This window comes from Austrofundulus limnaeus, unplaced genomic scaffold (genome assembly GCF_001266775.1).
Source record: "Austrofundulus limnaeus strain Quisiro unplaced genomic scaffold, Austrofundulus_limnaeus-1.0 Scaffold694, whole genome shotgun sequence".
Taxonomy (NCBI): Eukaryota; Metazoa; Chordata; class Actinopteri; order Cyprinodontiformes; family Rivulidae; genus Austrofundulus; species Austrofundulus limnaeus.
The window spans coordinates 99,235-107,567 of NW_013953096.1; the positions used below are offsets into that span (position 1 = coordinate 99,235).

The 8,333-nt window shown below is 39.7% G+C and overlaps 1 long non-coding RNA gene across 1 annotated transcript in view; it reads right to left on the reverse strand.

The window, feature by feature from the left end:
* Nucleotides 1-6,462: 6,462 nt before the first annotated feature.
* LOC106531932 (uncharacterized) overlaps nt 6,463-8,333 on the reverse strand; it is a 9,544-nt gene continuing 7,673 nt past the window's right edge. Inside the window, exons 2-3 of the long non-coding RNA XR_001312005.1 lie at nt 7,493-7,538; nt 6,463-6,648 (exon numbers count right to left, since the gene is read on the reverse strand). This is a non-coding gene — a long non-coding RNA (uncharacterized LOC106531932). The remainder of the gene's footprint in view (nt 6,649-7,492; nt 7,539-8,333) is intronic.

Consider the following 8,333-nt stretch of genomic DNA (forward strand, 5'->3'; position numbering starts at 1 on the left):
CTCCTGGAGCTTCTTGGAGGGCTCCACCAGCTGGTGTTTCTCAAAAGCAGCAGTTTCAAAGTGAAGCTGGAGGTGTTTTTCACAATAAGAGGCCAAACAGTTCAGACAGGACTTGACAGCTTTCAGTTTCCTGACAGAGCAGACGTCACAGGACACATCTTCAGCTCCAGCATAGCACAGATCAGCTGGAGTATCCTTCAGTCCAGTCTTCTTCAGGTCCTCCACCAACTTTGCACACATGATGTTTTTCACCAGATTTGGCCTCGGTGTGAAGTCCTTGCTGCACTGAGGACAGGTGTAGAGTCTCCTCTGATCCTCTTCATCCCAGTAGGTTTTAATACATTTCATACAGTAGCTGTGTCCACAGGGAATCGTCACAGGATCCTTCAATAGATCCTGACAGATTGAGCAGGAGAAGGCCTCCAAGTCCAGTTTAATCTTTTTCTTAAACATTCTTGGACAAAGTGGAGAATTCTTCTTCGGAGAAAAACAACCTGATGAAAAAAGATCAAGAAAAACAAGGTTTATGATACGAAAAATATTGKGGAAAAATTATTTTCAGGCCTCACTATGGGATAAATCTTGTGCCAGTGTAGTATTTTCCTGCACAGAAATCATCATTTCTGATTAGATTTCACTCGTTCCTATGACAACGGCTCAGAGGAGGAGAAAACCCCAGCTTTGATTCACCCAGACTCCCTGACGACACAGAGGAGGAAGACCCCACCCCCACACACACACACTTTTGACCTCAAAGACTATTCCTAAGGATTTTGCAAGGAACTTCGTTTGTGGCTTGAATTAATCTCTCACACCTTTCCCACTAGACTTTGCGACGACGCCCCAGCAGCCATCTGATAGAATTTACATACTGATAAGTTCCTGTTGCTTCCTTCCCCCATAAGGAGTGTCTGTTCCTCTTCAAAGGTACCATAAATTCCTTTCACCAGACTCTTCAGCTTGACTGAGAACAAAGGAACCAGAATCTACCATTCTTGATTAAATAAAAAAGAGAGAAGAAGACTGAATGTTTTCATCCAACTGTCTGTTTTCATATATCTGAATCAAAGAAATGTGATTTACCTGTTTCTCTTTACAGAAAGGACAAAACCCATTGAAGCTCCACTATGTTCTCGTTTTTAATTAAGTATTTACACACTAAGAACTCAGTAGAATAACTGTGTGGTGTTAATTGTTTTGACGAAATGTTTTCCTGAAGATGTGTGTTTTATTCCATGATTTAATCCTTAGCAACTTAGAACTTGGGTGGCCCCCTGGCCGGGGTGGCTGCCGGTTTCCGGGGGATGGACGGCTGGGGGGGTGCACTACTTGGTCGTTGGCGGTGTGGTGGGGTGGTCATGGGTCATGGGTGTGGCTTCTCTGCAGCAGGGGACTGGCCGGGCGTCCTGGTGGGGCCCAGGCCGGGCCTTGGCTATCTGCTCCTCTCCACCTCAGAATGATTGGGTCTACCTCCTGGGTTCGGGTGTGTGCTGCCTCCAATAGGGGGTGGGTGCATGTCCTGGATCTGGTGGGGTATAGAGTGTGTATCGGGGGTATGAGTGGAATGTGGCGACCTTGTATGCCTTTGATTGAGTGGGGGTGAGGATGAGGGTGGGATGGTGCGATTGTGTATGTTTGGGTATTTGTCAGGCTGCGGTCTGGACTGCCCCTACTGCTGGTTTATCTGGGGGCCCGCTGCTACTCGGCACCCCGGTTGGGTGTCCGGCTGGCCGCCGGCGTGCTGGGGCTGGGCGCTGGGGTGTGTGCCAACCTGGCCTGGTGACTGCCTGCTGGGGCTCGGGGCCTCTGGCCCTGTCGGGCTTTGGCCTGGAGGGGGTGCGCCCTGGGGGCCCGGACCTCTGTGCCCTTTCCTGGATCTGCTCTGGTATGGATGGTGCCGGTGGGACCCATGAGTTTGTCGCTGCTGGCCCCGGGGGCTGTGTGTGTGGTCACTGGGGGGACTCTCCCACTTCTCCCCTATGGTCTGATCTGGGGGACGGGTGGGCGGATCTTCCCGTGTGGGTGCCCCTTGGGGCTCTGCGCTTGGGATCCCTCTCAGGCCCTTGGGCTCTGGTCTTCCCTATGTCTGCCTCGTGTCTTGGCGGTTGGGTCTCCGGTCCTCCACAGTCACTATTAAATATTCCATTGGAGAAATCTTGAATATACACGCATGTTCACAACTGCTCACAAACAGGTGTTCTGATCCGGGGGGTTCTGACTGGTCACTGAGTGTGTATATATAAGACTGTGTGTATATACTGACAATATTTATGAATGTAGGCATGTATGTATGTATATCTTTATATATGTATGGGTATGTGTATATATTTATATATGCCCTCCATGTATTTATCCATTTATTTTTCAGGTGAGCGGACAGATGTTGGGTGTGTGGTCCTGTGTTTTGTTGGTGTATATTTAATATACTTCTAATCGCTATTTCAATCTTTCTATTTTTCTAATTACTTCTCTCTCTATTTTTCTCTCTGTCTCTATTTTCTCTTCACTTAAAAAAAGTCACTGATGATGAAGAAATAAACTAAATAAACTAATATTTGGTTTCGTTTCTACTGAAGTGACACAAAAAAAAGAAACTTAGAACTTGAATAATTAACTGTGACAATTTTATTCCTGAGGCAAAACCCAGATGTCTCCTCTTCCCTTTTTAGGTAAATGCAAGATAAACTAAAACACACCCTTTTCTTTGTTTTCAAAGTAAAATTTACCTCCAATAGATTTGACTCGCTGAGACCTTTTTCCTGTATAAGGTGTAACATTTTTATTGGCCATCTAACAACTTAACTCCACCCCAAACAAAGGTTTTAAAAAGTCAGCGCACTCCCAAATTAGTTAGAGTAAGAGTTGGAAGATTTGAATATCAGCAGCAAAAGACTTCAGAAGTTTCAGCAGAGACCGGCCATGTCAGCCCCTCCCAATGGCTGGCCAGGTTACGGCTCTGCATCTCCTGCTGGTCTGGACACACAGCCACCGTTTCACGTCGGCTCAACACCTGAGCTTGATTTTAATAGAAGCCCATAAGCTAATTGTAACTCATGCGTCGTTTTAGTCCGTTTTTCTCTACGAAGTCGAGATCAAATTAACAAGCCTTGCAGCAGCCTAAGGAGAACCAGACTACATCATCACCAGAGAATTACCCGTTCTCTGACCACCAGGACCAGTCGGGTACAGGCAAACCCTATGGCCTGTCATCCAGCTTGTATGAAGAGCCTACCTGGGAAACGACCCCCAGAGATGACCTTCAGTCGCTGACTGCCCTCCTGGTACCCACATGGCAGAAACAAAAGGGTAAAAGTGAACATTTGTTCTGGTGACAAAAAGGTGCTCAGGCTTAATTTGATTTTTATCTTTGTATGAGATTTGATAATCTAAAGATTTCTCGCCCTCATTTAACTAGGATCCCTTAGTTAAATTCTCAGCTAAAGCAAATCCCCCTCACCTCACTCCAGCCTCAAAACCCCATTTAGTGTTTATTTTGTTGTTTATTTGTTTTGTTATTCACTCATAAATATCTCCGTATTCTTCTGGTTCAGAATGTCATCATTTCATACTCACCATAGCTGTAAATACATTTAATCTGTGAATAAATGACCCGTGGAGAACTGGTCAACATGAGACGTCTAATTTCCTGTGTCTTGATAAGGTGTTATTGATTCTTCTAAGAAAATAACTCATTCTTAATTTGGGTAATAAATTAATAGAGACTGAATGATAATAAAGCTAACAGTTTTCTCTTCTCTTTCCTGTGTAATAATACTAAATAAAAGGGAAGTGGTGCTCTACGAGGTAGGACAATTTATGAATTTTATAATCCATAAATTGTCACATTAATATACCCAAATTACCGCTACACCAGCAGGAATTGAATTTGAATTGCTCAGATTGAATCTGAATGAATTGGTTTGAAAATTAATTTCACTAAATTAAAACTGAATTTAATGATTTGAAACAGAATTTAAAGTTTTGAATTTGAATTAATTTGTTTTGAAACTGTATTTTGGTTTATTAAAAATTCAGTTTGACTACTTTCACTTTCAGTTCCATAATTCAGATTTTTGTGTCACATCCTGGTCCTTGAGAAAGCCAGGCAGAGTAATCAAACACAGATCCACAGATTTATGTTTCACTTTGGTGAAGTTTCCCTTCACCAAACAAGCTGCTCCATCAACAGAGTTGATGCAATCCACCGCAAAAGTGACAAAAGCAGTTATTTTATTGCAGTGATCAATTTTACTTTAACAAGTATATTGGTCTGTAATTGTTGAATATACATTTCTCACCATTCTTAAAATGAAGAATTACCTTGGCTATTTTCTTGTCTGGAAATATTCCTGTTGAAAATGATCAATTGCATATGTAAACAGTTCAACACCTAATTCATTATTTCCTTTACAAACGTCATGTCCATGTCCACCCAGTCTTTTGATCTTTTGTTTGTAAGATTTTTAACAATACTCAGTATTTCTTCTTTGTCAGTTTCATTATGAAAAATGCTTTTGGTACAACCCATCACTGAATGGCTCACATTATCTACTTTTGGTATTTTCACTGCAAGACGGGCAAACATTTACAAAATAATAATTAAACCAGTTTACAATTTCATTCTGATCATGTATTTCATTTCCGTCTTTTACAAAATATTGTGAGATACCTGAATTTATTTTGATATTTTAGAACATTATTCATTAATCGCCATGTTTCTTTCATATTGCCATTATTGTTGTCTAATAAATCACTGTAATATTCTTTCTGATGCTTTCTTATAATCCATACCAACTTGATTTTATACTTTTTGTATCCGTCTTCTGCTTCTTTTGTTCTTGACTTCAAAAAGCATGAATACAAGTTTTTTACAAGCATTTCTCAAGTCTTTAATCATCCATGGTTTGTCAACACTATTTCTTTGTATAATTTTTTTGCACACAAGTTTTTTATACAGATCTTCTAAAATGTTCTTGAAAACCTATGTTTTGTTTACATCATCAACACACACATCTTTCCAATTTTGATTTATTAAAACATCTTTTAACTTGTCCAACACTTTTTTGATGTGTTTTTTATTTTTTTCTTGATCCCTTGATCTTTTTTGTGCGATGTTGATCATTTTTATAAATTGTGAAAACCGGCAAGTGATCACTTAAACCAATAATCAAAATGCCACCCATTACCAATGTGTTCGTTTTATTTGTGAAAATATTATCAATTATTGTAGCACTGCGAGTTGTGATTCTTGTAGGTTTTGATATCAGTAGATAGAGATTCAAACTATACAGCAGGTAAAATAAATATTGAACACGTCACAATTTTTCTCAGTAAATATATTACTAGAGGTGCTAATGACATGAAATTTTCACCAGATGTTGGTAACAACCCAAGTGATCCATACATACAAAGAACACATGCAGACACATTTGAGTGATACAGGAGAAATTGTGGCATTCACCAATGTTTTTGTATTCCAAGATTTTCTTCAGATACGAACAAAATTCACGTGTGATCCAGACCTGTCATATATTTAACAGGGCATAGCGGTGCGCGACTGCTCCTCTGAATAAATGAAAACAATGTAACACAGTTGTTTACACTGATATTACAAATGTTTGACCAAAGAAAAACCAGAGCAGGACTACAGAGAGATAAATATGATTTAGACTTTTATTTCTGTGACTGTAACGACCCACAGGAGACAACAACAGCAGCCATCATTTCATTAATCAGCTTTAAAGCAGATCCTTTAATTCCACAGCTGACGCTGCTAAAAATGACATTTTTGTGGATCTCCGAGAGCAAGACTTCAATCTCCGAATTCGTAAAGTTCTTCTTTTTTACTTTGCGATGTCATTCATGAATGGACACTTCTTTGTATGTGGGGCAGGAAACGTATATCCTTATATGGCGTTTTTGGGGTGGTAATTATGTAAATTACCTCTCTGCATGCACGAGCAGCTGGATACGAACAGGTGTAACTCATCATGTTTACGCTGCTCATTTACACACTTTTCCTGAAGATAGAAGAGTTTGTTGAATCTGACGTGACATGTTCGTACGAACCCTTTATACGAACAAAAGTAAGAGAAATTTAGGATAAGAATATGAACATGTTCTTGCATGAGGCCCATTGTGTTATAAAATATTGTGTAAAATTACTTTTTAAATGTCAGGTAAATTCTTTTATATTGTTTAGTCATTATATAGTATCTGCACCAACAAAGATCATAATAACAAACTGCTGTAAGCTTAATTTGCACACTCAAACATTTTAATCTGTTTTACTGTCAAATGCATCAGATCTTAATGAAATGTGTGAGGAAATAATCTAATAAATCACTCTACAGGCACATTTTGAGGCAGGACAGTTCACAAATGTAGGGGTCACCTCGAGTGAAGAAACAAGATTTTCTGCCTCTAAGCAGGCCTCGGACGGGCCTGACAAAAAAAAGTTAGACTAATGACTGCTGCTGTTCCAACCACGTTTATTTATCGCCCAGAACCAACGAGCAGGAAGGATCCTGCAGTGAGAAGAACTTCCACTGCCTTTTGTAAGGCTGCGGGCTTCTTCTTCTTCTTCTTCTTCTTCAGCTTTCAGAAGGTCGGGTACAACTTTCAGGAAGTTCCAGAACATCATGGATCCTGTAGAGACAGATCAAGTCTGTTAAAAACCACCATGCTCATGTCCTGATGTACAAAAAACATCAGATTCCTCATGCTGAGACTAATAGAAGTAAAACATGTTTTTAATAATAAAAAAGCGCTGACCAGTGTTGGTCATCTTAAAGCCAGGTAAGAAAAATAAAAATCAGCAATACCAGTAAGCATCTTGTACCAGCACCAAACACCAGCACATAAGTCCCTTAAATTTCATCATATTCAGAGGTGTCAAAAGTATTACCATTCATTACTTAAGTAGAAGTATAGATACTTCTACTTAAGTAAAGTAACAAAGTATTTACTTGGCACCTCCGATCATATTCATAGTCTTGGCATCTGCAGGAAACTTCAGAAAAATGCTACATTGCCCACATTAGCTTTAGCATGTGACAAAGTTTTACTGATGACTCTGATTTGAATTTTATGTTGACAGCCTCCCCTTCACCCAGCCAGCTCCACCAGATCACCACTCATCAGTCCCTCTGAAATACTGAAGATGAACATGAACACAATGACTGCAGTGTTACCTGTGATAGTTTAATAATATTGTTTAAGTTACTGCTCTGTGGTCATTTATTGATGCTCATATAAATGACCGCAGTCGTTCTAGTTAATATTTCTGAATTTTTGTTCTGTCTTGAAATAAAAATTCTAACCTGAACTTGACCCCATGATCAAATGCTTAACTAATAATATAACACAAATTTAAATGTACAGTGCAGCATTCCTTAATGTTTTAAATGTTATGATGTTAAATTTCTGTTGGTCAAACATTTTAACTCATCTCTGATTATTCCGGAGGACAGAAAATGACACATTTTGTTACCTTTGTGATGTAACAAGCTTCAGCAGGTCAGTCTGGTGTGGTTTAACTGAAAAATATCATAATTATTAATTTTCACAATAACATTTATCTTTAATGATAATATCCCCATCTGTGCTGTTGTCTCTGAAGAAGAATCTATAACTTGAACTAAATTAACCACGTCAGTCTCACAGAACTAAAGATAGTTCAGTAACCACTACTTAATTTATAAAATTATCAGCTTTCAGAATATAAAACTGTGCTGAATACTTTAAAAGCTGAACTCGACTGAAATAGTCCCCTTTAAACTCATCATTACTCGTCATGCTCACAACGAACTAGCTGAAGTTAAACATAACTAACTAGTTAACATGATTAATCAACTAAAACTGACTACAACATATGACTGTGGTACAGAAAAGTCAGATAATGCCGCACAATGGCAAAAAATGTATTTTTTTCAACTTACCGGAGAAAATACCTCAGAAACGCCAAGAATGAATTGTGCTCAATGGAGCCTCTCGCTCTGTTTGGAACTATCTGAGGCTCCATGAACCATGTGACTTCTGCATTCCATTCTTTCTATGGAAGTCAATGGGAGTGTCGCAACTCACTCTCTGTAGGGCTCTGGGGTCGGATTTATAAAACTGGCGTACGCACAATTTGAGCCCAGGGGTCAGATTTATAAAACTGGCGTACGCACAATTTGAGCCCAGAAACTTGCGTACCCCACTTTTCACGCCAAGGTTGTGATTTATAAAATCCAAACTTGACGTGAAAATGTGCGGTGCCTTCCGCCAGCTCTGACCCATGCGTACGCTCATTTTGGAGACGTCAAACTGCGACACAGATGGTGAAGTGA